This window comes from Triticum dicoccoides, chromosome 7A, assembly GCF_002162155.2.
Source record: "Triticum dicoccoides isolate Atlit2015 ecotype Zavitan chromosome 7A, WEW_v2.0, whole genome shotgun sequence".
Classification (NCBI taxonomy): Eukaryota; Viridiplantae; Streptophyta; class Magnoliopsida; order Poales; family Poaceae; genus Triticum; species Triticum dicoccoides.
The window spans coordinates 677398108-677415161 of NC_041392.1; the positions used below are offsets into that span (position 1 = coordinate 677398108).

At 47.5% G+C, this 17054-nt stretch overlaps 1 pseudogene; it reads right to left on the reverse strand.

The window, feature by feature from the left end:
• Positions 1–4768: 4768 nt before the first annotated feature.
• Positions 4769–7182, reverse strand: LOC119328077 (annotated as a pseudogene).
• Positions 7183–17054: the final 9872 nt, after the last annotated feature.

Here is a 17054-nt window from a genome sequence, read left to right on the forward strand (position 1 = left end):
CATTGCCACTCGGTTGTGCACGTCTTCACCACTCGGCCCCCCCGTGCGTTGCCACTTGGTTATGCACGTCTTCACCACTCGGCCGCCCCGCGCATCGCCACTCGGATCTGCATGCCTTCACCACTCGACCGCCCCGCGCGTCGTCACTCGGTTGTACACATCATCGCCCCTTAACCACCTCGCGCGTCACCATCAGTTGGACATGTCTTTACCTCTACACCCCCAACACGGGAACGACTAAGTTACTCATATGATCAAACCTCATATCACATTCTATAGCAAGCTTGCCTCTTTCGAGCATCACTCGGGGGCTACGCACAGCCGTCGGCCATGCCGCCCTCAGGGGTTACGCCCATTCAATCAACCCATCGATCACATCAGGAATATCTTTCTGACCATACTTGCCCGGTCTGCCGAAAATCTATAAGGGCAGTACTGTCCACTCGGACTATCGCCCAAATCATTACCTAAAGTCATCTTCAAGACTGCAAAAGGGTGAAAACAACGCTCCTCTACGGATAACTTGGCCCTATCCTAGGTTCCAAGGCGTCAGTTTCACAAACTTGGACTCAGAGATGGCACATGCTGGTGTTCCCTCGGGATAATGAGTGGCCTCTCCCCGGAGAGTTAGCCTACACACTAGCCTCGTCACTCGGGTTTCATGGCACGTCCATGTCAGACCACTAGTCTATCCCCTCCGGGAGACATACAAGTGCCACTAAGTCTTTCCTTGCAGTCAACATACCTCGATCAGTCGGGAAGCACGTCCACTCGGACAAATACCCCTTTCATGCAAGAGGGTGAAAATGAAGCTCCTCTGCGGATACAATGTACTCTTACAAATCCCCCTTTCATGCAAAATCTAACGGTAGAAGTACTAATGGAAAGATTACTCCCTGGAGTGTCCAACTTTTTTCTACAGTCGGCAGTTTCAAAGCCGAATTCATTCACCGTGCCAAGAGCACGAAGATTCACCTGCTTGACCGAGTTCCAGGATGAATTTATTCCGTGCCGAGTGCACGATGATCATTCCGACTGACTCAGCTCCAGGCTGAGCTTATTTACCATGTCAAGCGCCTGAAGATGCATCCGATTGACTCAATTTCAGACTAAAAGATATTTACCGTGTCGACTGCGTGGAGGTTTACCAGGAGACTTAAACCCTCTGCCCGACTCATCTAGTCCGACAGAGGCTCGGGGACTACACCCAGGGGTGCACTCAGCATGCCCCCACTGGAAGAGAACTCGGAAAGAAACATTTTGCGCGATGCAAAACCAGCTCCAGAATTACTCGACCTACGAGTCAAAGAAGAACAAGTTCGATCAGTACCATCTAAGAAGAGTTTTAGTTCTCTCAGACCCCCGCCGACTGCCCGCAGTCAACGGCGGTCTCGGGGACTACACCCAGTGGGTGCACTCAGCGTGCCCCCACTGGAGTAATCTCCACTCGGTACGGCCTGACCAGTCCGAGTGATGAACAACAACAAAAAAGACAGGCTCGAAGACTCCCGCCGACCGTTGGTATCCACTCGGAACGGTCCGCCCGGTCCGAGTGACGGCCAAAAAACAACAAAAAAGACAAGCTCTAAGACTCCCGCCGACTGCCCGCAGTCGACGACAGTCTCTGGGACTACACCCAGTGGGTGCACTCAGCGTGCCCCCACTGGAATGGTATCCACTCGGAACGGTCCGCCCGGTCCGAGTGACGGCAAAACAACAAAACAAAGACACGTTCCAGGCGTGAAGAAATTCTGGGTAATCAGTTACTCAATGCAGGACTAGCTCCAAATCACTCCAAAAAAATTGCTATAAGGTGAGTTTAACGCTCCTCCGCGGACCCGTTTGAGCTCATTTCACTCGGACGCCATACAGTCTGGAATCCATCAAGGCAACATGCGGAGATAAGATTACTGGGTGACCAGAGGGAGTTCATAAGTGCCTCTGCAGCACTCGACTCATCTGGGAATTCACCTCGACTCGACCCGCTCAACCTCGACTGATTCGGGGGCTAATGACGAGGACATGTATTAGGGGTAGGGTAACAGGCTTGACCTAAAGGCCCTACCCATGGACACCGTATACTTTGTACTGGGCCCCTGGGCCAGATCACCGTCCAGATGTACCGCAACTTGAAAGTCACTCAGACGGCGATCACCACTCGAAGCACGGCACTTCACTCGACGAGCTCATTCCACTCGACCGTGTAGCTCACTCGGATATGCAAAGACCAATAGTCAGCATGACGGTTTTGTAGTGGGCAGGCATTATGGCATTGATGCTCCACCGTGTAACATAATGGGTGAGGGGGTGGCGCACTCTATATAAGCCACCCCCACCACCACACTCGGGGGCTCTTTTCTTCTATCTCTCTCTCTTTCTAGTCTCAGAACTTAGCACAGGCATGGGGATCCGTTCTCCTTTCTCACATACATTGTAATCTCTGGATACATACTCGGATAAAACAAAGCCTCTCCGGAGCACGAGACGTAGGGTTGTTATCTCCATCGTGAGAGGCCCGAACTCGCTAAAACCACCGTGTCACCCATATGCATCTCGATAGATCATGCTCCTTTATCCTACCCCTAGCTTATTGTCGGAATTGTTACCACGACATGGCTAACTTCTATTTGACGTTGTAGGAGGACAAGTTGAAGAGGCCGCTCTCATACATGGAGTCGTGGAAGCTGGCCCGCGAGCGGAGTCATCGCAAGGAGGGCGAGAGCCAGTACTACGGCAAGACCGAGGAGCACCTGGGGTCTTACATTCATCACTATCAGGAGTTGCATTCGGATGTTCCTGTTTCAGATCGACGACACGGCGGTGGTGGCCATCCAGGGGAAGAAGAATGGCTGGTATCCGTGTTTCAACGGCTTGATCACTCCTTCGATCTCGTACACACAGCTTCGGGCTACCAACCCGAGCCAGTTAGAGAGTACGGGGCGTTCACAGACTCCCTTAGCCCGCCAGCATGCTGTAAGTACTTCCTCTTTATCTTTTTCTATCTAGCATTCTAAGTTTATTTTCAGCATTGCTCACTTAGAAACAACCTAAATTATGTAGGCATATAAGGAGTTTGTCGAGCATAGGAATCTCGAGGTGCGGGAGTACTTGAAACGAGTGAAGGAAAACGATGATTACAACCGTCAGATGATGACGGTTAGTTTTGCCCTCTTAAAACCAAGCTAAATTTTTGCACTTTCATTCCTTCTTATCTTCTAGTTTGCTTGTTTAACTAACATTCAGGCTATGTTGGCGTCTTGGAGTAACCGCATGGATCCACCACAAATGGGACCCCCACCACCACCTGCGGGAGAACCCCCACACGTGCCCACGTTCGATGAATGGGTGGCACTAGGCAGTGATGGTCCGGTTAGTACATTTGCCTAACTACTGGCAAACTAGTTCTCATTCATGAAACACTATCATATCATATTTACAGTTAGAATCTTTTCTGAAACATGTAGGGGACCGGTGGCTCGACTCCTGCTCCGTCGACCCCAGTCACTCCGATCTGGCAGAGTGGTGGTGGTCGCGATGGCGGTTTTGGCGGAGGTGGTGGTGGTTTTGGCGGAGGAGGTGGTGGTTTTGGCGGAGGTGGTCTTGCTTGATGATTCTGTGCATGTGGCCATCGTGCCATGCCTTTCATATTCCTACTTTTATGATGTTTCATGTCTTGCACTACTTTTATGTTCATGAACTTCCGTCGGTGATGATCTTTAGATGATGTGATGAACTTGAGTATGTTTAGATGATGATGGTGAACTTGAGTATGTTTAGATGAACTTGAGTATGTTTACATGATGAATTGTCATATTTCTGCATAATTTCATATTGTTCTGTTTTGAAATGCTGTCAAATGAATTGGAAAAGAGAAAACAGGGAAAAAAACTATGCCTACGGCAAAGCCGTCGGCATATATACGCCCAGGAGTTACCAGGGCTTGCCACGTGGCACATCTATGCCTACAGCAAAGCCGTAGGCATAGCTGAAAATCTATGCCGACGGCTTTGCCGTAGGCATAGCCCTGCTGCCAGGAGGAACCAGGAGATGACACGTGGCAGAGATATGCCTACGGCAAAGCCGTCGGCATAGATTCATCTATGCCTACGGCTTTGCTGTAGGCATAGCCCTGCCACCAGGAGTACCACGGGTTGCCACGTGGCAGAGGTATGCCGACGGCTTTGCCGTCGGCATAGCTCTGCGACGTGCCATTGCGTGATTCATCAGCGCTTTTGACGGCGCCGTCCGTTGCCGTCAGACGAAAAACACTGCCGACGGCTATACTAAGCCGACGGCTGACGTCAGGCCGTCGGCATAGGCCCAATGCCGACGGCTATACTATGCCGACGGTCTGACAAGACTACGCTGACGACATCTACGCCGACGGGCCTATACCGACGGCAACCGTAGGCATAGATCTATGCCGACGGCCCGTGGCCGTAGGCATAGACCGCGAGTCCGGTAGTGAGCATATTTTTACCAAGCTGGGCACACATATGTATCAGCTTGTGCAAATATTGACAAGCACAGAAGAAGGAAGATACCAAACTTTGGACCATTTAGCATTAAATTAGATCAAATTGGAGAGGAAATGCAAGCATTAAGTCGCCCATAACATATATAGATGGATACTAAGTTTTCCATTTTAGGCGAATACAGAGTTACAGACACAGGTTTCTACTAGACCACACATGCATGGCAACCATAAACAGAGACTACGGGCATGATAAAAACTTGGACCTAGCTAGCACTCCTACCTGGTTATCCTTCAACTCTTTCTGCCCCGTGCAGACTTGAGAAGCTCAGGCAACACCATAGGACAGCTTGCCTCCAGATGCTTATATCCGTCGGTCGCCAACACAGCATCAAGGATTGCAGGAGTACTAACAATGAAGTCGACACACTTAACCTTGAGCTGTGGGCAGTTGTGCTGCTCCGCTAAAGCCAGAGTTGTCGCTGCCGTGTCGACACTAATGCCATCAGAGAGCTTTCCTTCGCAGATCTGCTTGAGCCTGTCCAATCCATACCTGCCGGCAGCTGTAAGCAGATGCTGAGCCAGCATCGTCACTCTCTCATGCTGAAGACTGAATTCCAGAACCGAGTCAGTGTAGATGAAGTAAAGCAACGGCTCGAATACCTCCGCTTTCATGTCCTTGATCTCCACACACCGAGAGCTCGTTTCCTTCATGTCCCCAAAGAACTCCGCCATAAGGACAGGGGACCTTGCAGCGAGAATGAGCTTGTGCGCAGCGAAAGACTTGCCGGACACAAGAAATGTGACATCCGCTTCCGTTCCACCGCGCAGGAGTTCAGCCAAGTGGTCTTGCAAGCTAGGTGATGACCCAGACCCAGACACCTCTTTAGCCGAGGTTGTTGCTGGTGCTGGCAAATCCTCCTTAAGCACGGTGATGGTGCATTCCACGGTAAAAGAATCATTTCGGAGAAAACCAGATAATGATGAACTTTTGTCAGAAAGGACCATCTAGATTTTCGTATTGACAGAAAAGACCATCTACACATCATATTGTCAAAAAAACCATCTGCACGTGGCGGCACGGCCGGCAGCCGGCAGCCGACACATGGCACCTGCCGCCACCAGCGCAGGCGGCAGCTTCGGCTGCACATCATTTCTCGTCCGCGTGCAGATGCAACGGAACGGAGCGGCCCAAGTGGGCCCGGCCGCCACTGCCGAGGCGGCAGGTGCCGCTGGTTGCTACTGCGCGACGGGACAACACTCTGGAAACAATCCTCGGCGCGTGGATACAATACAACTGCATGCATGCACGTTCTACTCCCTCCGTTCCAAAATATAGCGCGCCCACGCTTTTCGAGGTTCAACTTTGACCATAAATTTAACCCACGAGACCGACTGTGGCGGGATCAAAAATTATATAATTAAAAACTTTTTTTGAATACGAATTCATTGGTATAATTTTTTTGCCCGCCGCAGTCGGTCTTGTTGATTAAATTAATGGTCAAAGTTGAAGCACGGAAACCGAGGACGCGCTATATTTTGGAACGGAGGGAGTATTAAATAGTGTATTGTACGTCCCCTAAAAAAAATAGTGTATTGTACAGACAACTTTATACTCCATAAAAAACGATGGACTGAGGATTAATTGCAGGTCAGCCAAGAAGTCATGGCACTACGTACTACTCCCTCCGTTCCTAAATATTTGTCTTTCTAGACATTTCAAATGACTACTACATACGGATGTATGTAGACATATTTTAGACTATAGATTCACTCATTTTGCTCCGTATGTAGTCATTTGTTGAAATGCTTAGAAAGACAAGTATTTAGAAACGGAGGGAGTACTAGTATACTGCCAAGTGCCAACAACGGCTCGTTATACAGAATCCTATACTGCTGTCTCTTTTGGACCTCACGATCCCGGCCCATGCATGCAAGCAGCAGTACCAGCCGCCTCGAGGCGTGGCGGCAGCCGACACGTAGCCCGTACTGCCGCCGCAGGCAGTGGCGGCAGGACCCACCTAGCCCGCTCCCGTTTCGTTGCGTTTGCGCGCGGACGAGAAATGCCGTGCAGCCAAAGCTGCCGCCTGCGCTCGTGGCGGCAGGTCCTGCCGCCCCAGGCAGGTGCCACGTGTCGGCTGCCAGACGTGCCGCTACGGTGTAGGTTTTTTTTTTTTGACAATACGATGTGCAGATGATCTTTTCTGTCAATATGAGAACATAGGTGGCCTCTTTTGACGAAAATTCGATAATGGTAGCTTGCCTGTTGATATGAGACGAACAGGAGGCGAGATATTTTCTAGGGCGACAGGCGAGCACTTTACAAGATAGCAGAATGTCCATGGGCGGTTGAATATCCATGACACGCTCCCCCCTAATGGTACACGGGCGCCTGTGAGATCAACCAAACGGTAGCTGAGGTTGGCCCTCACAATGGACGGGCAGGTGTCACTGAGAAACACAAGCTTGGCTGCCATGCACCGAATGCCATCTGTATCTCTCATGGCAGGGTAAATGCAGATCTCCCACTCGTACCCACCAGCGTTCCAACTGGATCTGATGAAATCCCCATGGCCCATTGTTTCGGTGGGCAGTAGCCGTCAATCCTAAGCAGCTTCACCGAGCGCACGACATTGGTGATGTCCTCGCAGGCATTTTCCATGGTGAAGGCTGGATGGGGAATACAGGGGAAATTAAAAGTTTCTTCTTTTGAGTCAGATCCTGAAATGTAGACGTATCCAGCGTGGGATCCTCGTTAGGAGTTAGGACTACTGATAATACAGGGTTACACTTGAGAGCGCGGCGGAGTGGAGGCGACGAGCAGACCGGGGGGAGATTACTCACCGCGCCACTGGACTGGAGTACGGGTAGCCTCCCAGCGTGCGCGGGGTCGATCGATTGGTCTCCCGGCGTCCGCGGAGAGGATCAATGCGGATAGATCCGTGCTCCGGGGGCGGATTTGGGCTCCGACGAACTGCACCAGCCATGTCTCGTGGAGTGCGGTGGCGAGGAAGAGCCCTGGGAGTGGGGTACGGGGGTGGAGGCCGGCGCAATGAGGGATCGAGGGAGAGAGGAAGAAGAAGACTGCGGCGACTGCTGTTGACGGCAGGAAAATGGAGTGGGAGGTGGGTAGTTGACTCAAAAAGTCAGTTTGGAACCCAGGTGCATTGGACTGGGTTTAATAAAAAAACTTTGATAAAAAAATTATTTTAGTTCTTTCATGTAATTTAGATAAAGCATGTATAATGGGTTATTTAGTCATAAGACATGTAACTACATATCTTTAAATATATGTTGAGAGAAATCACGGTAAAAAATCATCTCCTAATTAAGCGAAAGCAGATCCTTTCTTCTGGGTGTCTCTCATCTTACAGTTTTAAGAAGTTAGTTATAATTCTTTTAACATGCAAAGTATCTACTTAACGTCCCACTAAACAATGCATTTAAGTCTTTTCTCCGTCATGCAAAATCTACCACATAAACAAGTCATGTATTCATTTATAACTTATAAGACTAGTCATAGTGGGGAGTAACATACATTAGTGTCATACATATAACACTAGTCTATGTTACTACCTTCAAGCTGGTCATAGTGGGGAGTAACTTATACTAGTGTCATGCATATGACACTAGTCTAAATTACTACCTTCATAGTGCAAAGTATCTTAATAGTAGTATCATAGATTGTTTCATTTATTGCCTTATAGACTCATTTTACCTCGGGGAGCGTTATGTTACAGTAACATATTATGTTACTCCAAACACCTCTCTCCTCATTAAATACTTGCCACATAAGCAAAATTGTCTTGGGGTGTGTTAAGTTACTACCTAAGTTACCTCCACTATGGCTAGCCTCATAGTGGAGAGTAACATAGAAGTAGTGTCATAGGTGGTCGTATTTATTAGCTTATAGACTCATCTTGCCTTGGGAAGTGTTATGTGATGGTAACATATTATGTTACTCTAAACACCTCTTTCCTCATTAATTACATGCCACATAGGCAAACTTATCTCGGGGTACGTTATGTTACTAGCTTAGCTAAGTTACTCCCACTATGACCAGCCTAAAATAAAATTGTTTTTTGCACTATTCTAAGTCACATCACATATTTATGTTAGTCATCCTTCACATTTTTATATGAAATGGCATTTTTAATTGTAATTTAAAAGTTTTATTCTATTTTAAACACACTCTTTTATTATTTTTCAAGCTTATACTTTCTTTTCATCACATTTAGTTATTTTTAACAACTACTTACACATTTTTTTAACAAAGTTATCGCAGCAACACGCGGGGAGAGAGTCATCCCACTACTTTATTTATCTTGACGTGCACACATGCCAACTCAACTATCATGCCATATCAGGAATCATGCAATTAAACTATCAAATTTCTCTGCTCTACCGTGATGCCATGTCATCACTTATGTTTTCATTTTTTTTCTTTGCTTCAGTTTACTAACCGTAAGTTCATTATCTCCTTCATGCAAAAAGAAGCAAGAAACGGTTGGTTGTTCACATCCCCACTATCTCATTGATATTCAACTTCTCCACGAAACAAGTCTAGGAGTAACAGCTGAAGGCACCGCTTCATTTCCTCATAACATGTTCTTCTCACATGAGTTTTTCTAATAAATAGCAAGGACCTCATCACTTGATGATGATTCATGCTTTTTTTCCTTTCCCTTGCTCGATCTCTTTCTGTAGAACCCAAACCAACATGGGTACTATACGACTGTACATACCTAGAGGTTTAGAGGCTGACGTTGGTGCACAAATACCATGACACTAATTTAGTTGTGGCCGTAGACAGCCTTGGTGCCGAGATATGGATAACAACAAGGCAAGACGAGAGGGCGAAGCACTACATGTCATCGACCATGCCGGCCAAATCGGACGAGGCTCGACGGTCGCGGGGCGCACTGCCACCGAGAATGTTGCCGCGAGCAACACCATGAAGCCACCTCGATCAGGCCATATGGCCCACTTTCTCCCGCGCCGCCATGCAGCCCAGCAGGGTCACGCATGCGTGTGTCCTACATCTCTTACTGTTTCTCCAGCACTCATCACCAGTCTGATTTACATCTGTTACACAAGCATGTCATTGCATTGCATCACCGCCTCTAGGTTACCTGATTGGCCTCCATCTGCACGCTCCACCTACTCCTCACAACATCTGTTGATTCAACTACATCACATCCAGTTATTGTAAAGGGGGAAAATAGCCTTCAGGTACGGCTCTTAACTCTCGTGCTTCCTTTGTACTATTTCTAGCATAAACTGCCACGACGTCTATTTTACGATCTAGATGTTATACATACATATAGCATTATGTAGTCACATATCCGAGAAAGTTTAGCGATGAGAGTTCATCCAAGGTGCAGACATGTAATTTGTATTGCAGTATTAATTGCTATTTTTTAGTAGCAGCACATGAGATGTACTGTCTTCTTTCCATTGAGATGATCAAAGGTAAGATCCTCTGCAAATTCGGTTAGGGAACTGATCTTACTAAGTAGGTTGATTTCAGAGTTACACATTAAATGCAAGCCATCTTTTGCTGTAAAACATTTTTATTTTTTTATTCTTGTTTCCCTTACCGTGTGCCCCTCTCCTTCAAATTGTTTATTACACTATCATCCACTGCAACGTGCGGGGTATTGTCTATAGTTCATCTCAACATTATTCTACGTGGCATTGCTAAGATAGCGCCATTGTACGCACCCTTAGTACTCTTGGGCATTTCAAAAGCGGAGCCTTAAGTCATCAGCAAACATCTAAACCAAGTAGTCCAGGCACTGCAAGTCATCCAGCCAGGTCTCGTATTTTTTCATGTACTAGTCTGACCGTCGGTTTTCCCCTAAATTCACTGGTAGAAAAAGGGCCTATAGTCCCGGTTCGTAAGGGCCTTTAGTCCCGGTTCCTGAACCGAGACTAAAGTGTCGGTACTAATGCCCCGACCCTTTAGTCTCGGTTCAATCCAGAACCGGGACTGATGGGCCTCCACGTGAGCAGTGCGCAGAGCCCAGTCAGGAGACCCTTTGGTCCCGGTTGGTGGCACCAACCGGAACCAATAGGCATCCACGCGTCAGCATTTCTGTGGCTGGAGTTTTTGTTTTTTTTTGAAAGGGGGGGGGGGTTGGGGGTTTTGGGGGGTTAATTTAGGTGTTTCATATATTGTGTTAGCTAGCTATAATTAATAGAGAGAAGTGTCCTCTCTTATGTCCGTGCTTGGTCGACGCTACGTACTATACATACATATAGAGAGGACTAGACACGCTGGCTAGCTAGTAAGCAAACGAAGGAAACAGAAGATCGTGATGAACATATATGCATACAGAGAGAAGTGATATCGACCACCTCTCTTTCTCCGAGAGATTGGTCGAACAACAAGTTCTCATATATCTATCTGACACTACCGGCTACATATATACAATAATTATCTCTTACAAATATAATCATACGGACTCAGGGTCAACATAGAATTCTCCGTCTTCAGGGATCACGTGGTCAAGAAAGAATGCCGCCAATTCCTCTTGAATTGCTCGCATGCGAGCTGGTGCTAGGAGTTCATCCCGCTTCCGAAACATCTAATTTAAAGAAGGGGGTCAATACATATATATATGAATGAATGAAACTCAACACAAATGATGGTAATAAAATAAAATTGTGAATGTTGTTATTTACGTACTTCATATTGTTCGTCAGTGTAGCTCCGCTCACAGGTCGTGTGGCGGATGGACTCGCAAACATAGTATCCACATAAATCATTCCCTTGTTCCTGCCACAACCACTTTACAAGAAATAGAGGTTAATCAAACTGATAAGCAAGAATGCCAAATGTTATTGATGAAACTAGCGCTAGAATGACTAGTAGATGCGCTTAAAATGCTACTATAGCTAGTACTTACTTTCGGGTGTCTAAATTGCAGCTCCTTCGGCAGTCCCGGAGCTTTTCTGGTGAATTTTCTCCAAACCCTGCCGGACAAAGAAAACAATTACTTGATATATCAGGAAATGAACAAAGTTGCTGATATGGTGGATAATGATCGATTTAACTTACTTCTCGAGTATTTGAGTCATGTCTGCATAGTCCTTGGGATCTTTTCGTCTTGAGTCTAAGACGGTTACTAGTCCCTGCTCAAGCTTAATATGTAGGAGAATATAGTGGAAACTGCACACGCATGCATAACTCATCAATTACATTACTATAACCTTGCCTAATATATAAGGGAAACCGAATACGCACAAGACAGTAACACTCACTTGAAGTTGTAAGGAAAGAGTATTATATCTTTGTTTTGATTTATTATCAACGATTGTAGCATGCTGGCCTCGGTCTCTGCGGCATGAAATTTAACCTGAGTTGCATCTATGAGATATGTGTTAATGAACCCAATATCACCAACTTGTCTTTTCTTCAATTTGACGATCTTCAATCTGCATAATATAGTGAGGATGATTATAAATACATGCAATGAAAGAGCTAAGCTATATAGAGAAACTTAATGACAGAAGTAGTACTACTTACAGACAGTAGCAGGCGACCGTTGTTTTATCGAGGGCCAATTGATTGAAAAACTGATAGAACTCCTCAAATGGAACAGGCAACAGATCAATTCCAATGAGGTCATGCTCCTTTTTAACTTTCACATACAAAGTACTCCTCCCCCAGAGTCTCTGCAGATTTTCAAGTACCAATCATGCAATCTTCGCATCATCGTTGATAGAGATCTTTCATCCTTGATGAGAGGCTTCCCGTACTCGTATCTTTGTATCTGCATGTCCATGGGTTCATAATGTACTTCGTCGGGCAGGTAATCTGCAAGATTGCTATAACCGGGCACCATCCTCGGATCATTAGCGACGTTGTGGCTAGGCACCTTGAGCGGGGGGCACGATTGCTTCGCTTGTTCGCCGAGCTGGGCAATTTGTTTCCCAGCTCGTCGTTCTTTCAGCCTTTGATCACTGACAGTACTTCCCGACCGATCCGCTTCGGCAAATTCCTTTCCAATAATGCGGTCATAGTTTCCTTTCGGCGGAACAGACTTCGGTGGTTTTGTCAGGGTAGCCAGAGTGCGCTTCACTTTCACCCGATCTACCTTCTCCTTCGGAGGTGGATGTTTCTTTGCTTTCACCCCTTCAAAGAATTTCCTCACTTCTTCTCGCGCGATCTCGGCGTTCTCCTCCTGGGTCCTCTCGTATGGTAACTTCTCTGGAGTCTTCAGAGAAGGACCGAATCTGTATGTCCTCCCGCCTCTGGTTGTACTGCTAGACGCCGACCGAGCAGACGGAGCGGTTGTCTTCTTTACTTGCTTAAGAGGCGGAGGAGAAGGACTACGACGCGCCGGAGCAGCTGGAGTGGCGGCAGGTCTCTTCCGCCCTTGCTGACGAGGCGGAGAAGGAGGAGGCTGGCTGCTCGGGCGCGTCGGCGCAGGCGGAGAAGGAGGCGGAGTGCCGCCACGCGCCGGAGAAGGAGCCGGCCGAGGGCCCTGATCGTCACTCGCCGGAGGAGGAGGCGGTGGAGGAGGCGGAGTGCCCTGACTCGCCGGAGGAGGAGGAGTAGACGGAGGCGTCCAGTTCGGAAGGTTGATGAGCTCCTTCCGCCATAGGCATGGAGTCTTCAGAGCAGACCCCAGCCGAGTCTTCCCTTCACCGGTAGGGTGGTCAAGCTGGAGGTCCTCAAATCCCTCCGTTATCTCATCCACCATCACCCTAGCATATCCTTCTGGAATCGGCCGGCAGTGAAAAGTTGCGCCGGGTTCAATATGATAAACAGAGCCAACAGCCGCCTTGACCTTCAAATTCATCCATTGCGTCATAAGGTGGCAATTTTGAGACTCCGTTATAGCATCCACGGGATAGCTGGCAGGAGCCGTCAAGGCATGCTCCGACTGAAGCAGCTCGGTGGAAGCCACGTTGCTTCTGCGCTGAGATGGCGGGGTAGCTTCGGGGGAGGCTTCGGCAGTACGTTTGCTGTGATTTGCTTCTCGTTCCTTTATCGCGTCTACCCTTGCTCGCAGTGCCTGCATTTGGGTCTGATGCACTTTTTTCCTCCTCTCATGGGATTTGTAACCGCCTCCGTCCGGAAACCCAACCTTCCACGGAATGGAGCCCGGCATGCCTCGTGTCCGTCCAGGGTGCTCAGGATTCCCGAGGGCCATTGTGAGCTCATCGTTCTCTATGTCTGGAAAGAACGTCCCTTCCTGCGCTGCTTCGATATACTGCTTAAGCTTACTGACTGGTATGTCCATTTGATCGTTCGTCCAAATGCACTTTCCTGTTTCAGGGTCCAAGGTTCCGCCAGCCCCGAAGAACCAAGTCCGGCAACGGTCTGGCCAGTTATTTGTCTCTGGTTCGATCCCTTTATGAACCAGATCATTCTCAATCTTGGACCACTTAGGCCGGGCTACGAGGTAGCCACCTGACCCCGTGCGATGGTGAAGCTTCTTCTTCGCAGCATTTTGCTTGTTTGTCGCCGACATCTTCTTACTCTTTTCCGATGTCTTGTGGGCCACAAATGCGGGCCAGTGATCTCTGATCTTCTCATATCTGCCCTTGAATTCTGGTGTCTCATTATTTTCGACAAACTTATTCAGCTCTTTCTTCCACCTCCTGAATAGTTCTGCCATCCTCTTTAGAGCAAAAGACTTGATTAATTTCTCTTTAACTGGGTTCTCTGGATTATCCTCTGGCGGTAGGGTGAAATTTGACTTCAGCTCAGTCCAAAGATCATTTTTCTGCATATCATTGACATAAGACACCTCAGGGTCTTCTGTAGCCGGCTTAAACCATTGCTGGATGCTTATCGGGATCTTGTTCCTAACCAGAACCCCGCACTGAGCAACAAATGCGCTCTTTGTCCGGAGGGGTTCAATAGGTTGGCCGTCGGGCGCGATTGTTGTGATCTCAAACTTTTCATCCGAGCTCAACTTTTTCTTCGGGCCTCATCTCTTTACCGAAGTTGTGCTCGATCCGGAGGGCTAGAAAAAAGAACAAAGACTTAATTAATATGTGTACATACCAAAACAATGAATGCATCAATCAGCTAGTCAGCATAGGCTTAACTAATATATATACCTGGCCGGACTCGGTTCGGTCACCGGAGCCGTCATCACGGTCTCCTTCTTGCACCGGCATTGGGTCACCGGAGCCGTCCTCATATTCTTCTTCTTGCACCGGCATTAGGTCACCGTAGCCAGCTTGTTCACCATCTCCTTCCAGACCATCGGTTTCGTTGAGAAACAACGAGATGGCATCACTTCCTTCTGCGATTATGTCCCTCAACAACGCTTCTTTTGTTGCTTCGTCTAGGGCAGTGTTCATAGTTTCTACAAATATTTACAACATGGCAATTATTATTCAAACATGACAGATGGATATATTAGTGCCAAACGTAGAACTAGCTACCTAATCATAGTAAGCTATCGGGAGGGGGTATATATCGACAACGACGACACTACATCTATGTCCCTCGACGACCCTCATTCCCGATAAAAAAAAGAGGAAGAAGAAGAAAAAAAAGAGGAGAAGAAAGAATAGAGGAGAAGAACTCATCTATTCTTTCTTCTCCTCTTTTTTTTTCTTCTTCCTCTTCTTTTTTTATCCTCTTCTTCCTCTCATGTTCGAGAGGATCACCGAGGGGTCGGGAGGTTGCCTAGTGTCAAAGGATTCAACAAAACCATGTCTTCATCATTAGGCGAAAGTAACATGTGCATGATGGTACGAAGCTCTTCAAAGTTGTTCTGGAACGGAGTCCCAGATAGGATAATTCGCTTTTTGGTACAAAGTTCAGAAAGAGCCTTCCGAATATCGCTATTTGGAAGGCCTTTGCTGAATTCGTACCAAAAGGCAGATTATTCTATCCGGGACTCCATTCTAGAACAACTTTGCAGAACTTCGTACCAACATGCCCTGGTTACTTCCGGCTAATGATGAAGGCATGGATTTCTTCAATACTTTGACACTAGGAAACCTCTCTCGACCCCTCGGCGATCCTCGACCCCTCGAACCCTCGACAACCCTGAAACCCTCGACCCCTAGACGACCCTCTTCTTCCTCTCATGTTCGAGAGGATCGCCGAGGAGTCGGGAGGTTGCCTAGTGTCAAAGGATTCAACAAAACCATGTCTTCATCATTAGGCGAAAGTAACATGTGCATGACGGTACGAAGCTCTTCAAAGTTGTTCTGGAACGGAGTCCCAGATAGGATAATTCGCTTTTTGGTACAAAGTTCAGAAAGAACCTTCCGAATATCGCTATTTGGAAGGCCTTTGCTGAATTCGTACCAAAAGGCGGATTATTCTATCCGGGAATCCATTCCAGAACAACTTTGCAGAACTTCGTACCAACATGCCCTGGTTACTTCCGGCTAATGATGAAGGCATGGATTTCTTCAATACTTTGACACTAGGAAACCTCTCTTCACCCCTCAGCGATCCTCGACCCCTCGAACCCTCGACGACCCTGGAACCCTCGACCCCTAGACGACCCTGCTGGAACCCTCGACCCTCGACCCTGTAGAACCCTCGAACCCTCGACCCTGAAACCCTCGACCCTTGACCCCTTAACGACCCTCGACCCTCTACCCTAGTTCCCGACCCTCGAAGAAAAAAAAGAAGAAAAAAAAGAGGAGAAGAAGAAAGGAATAGTGGAGAAGAAGAGAAAATAGAATATATCCTCTTCTTTTTCTTCTTTTTTCTTCTTCTTATTTATTTCTCCTCTTCTTTTCGGTAGAGGAAACCCTAAATAGCAAGTATCGTGGGTGTGAGATACATGTGGCCGTCGGTGTCGGACACTACATCCACGTCCCACAAGTGACGTGGGCGTCGAAGCCCGCGCCACTTGTGGGATGTGGATGTAGTGTCCGACACCGATGGTACATGTATCTCACACCGACGATACTTTCTATTTAGGGTTTCTCCTCTACCGCTCGGCGACCCTCGACGACCCTCGTTCCCGATAAAATAAAGAGGAAGAAGAAGAGGAAAAAAGAAGAGAAGAAAGAATAGAGGAGAAGACTTCCTCTTCTTCCTCTCCTCTTCTTCTCCCTCTTCTTCCCCTTCTTCCTCGCCTCTCTCATGAATGTCCGACATTCTCGACCCCCCCACGTGTCGAAGAAAAAAAAGAAGAAAAAAAATAGGAGAAGAAGAAAGGAATAGAGGAGAAAAGAGAAAATAGAATATATATTCTATTTTTCTCTTCTTCTCCTCTTCTTTTTCTTCTTTTTTCTTCTTCTTATTTATTTCTCCTCGTCTTCCTCTCCCCTCTCGGCGACACTAGACCCCCTCTCGACCCTCGACCCCTAGGCGACCGTCGACCCCTCTCTTTTTTTTCTTCCTCTTCTTTTTTATCCTCTTCTTCCTCTATCGCTCGGCGACCCTCGACGACCCTCGTTCCCGATAAAAAAAGAGGAAGAAGAAGAAAAAAAAGAGGAGAAGAAAGAATAGAGGAGATCTTCTCCTCTATTCTTTCTTCTCCTCTTTTTTCTTTTCTTATTCCTCTTCTTTTTTTATCCTCTTCCTCCTCTCATGTTCGACAACCCTCGACCCCTCGGCAACCCTAGACCCCCTCTCGACCCC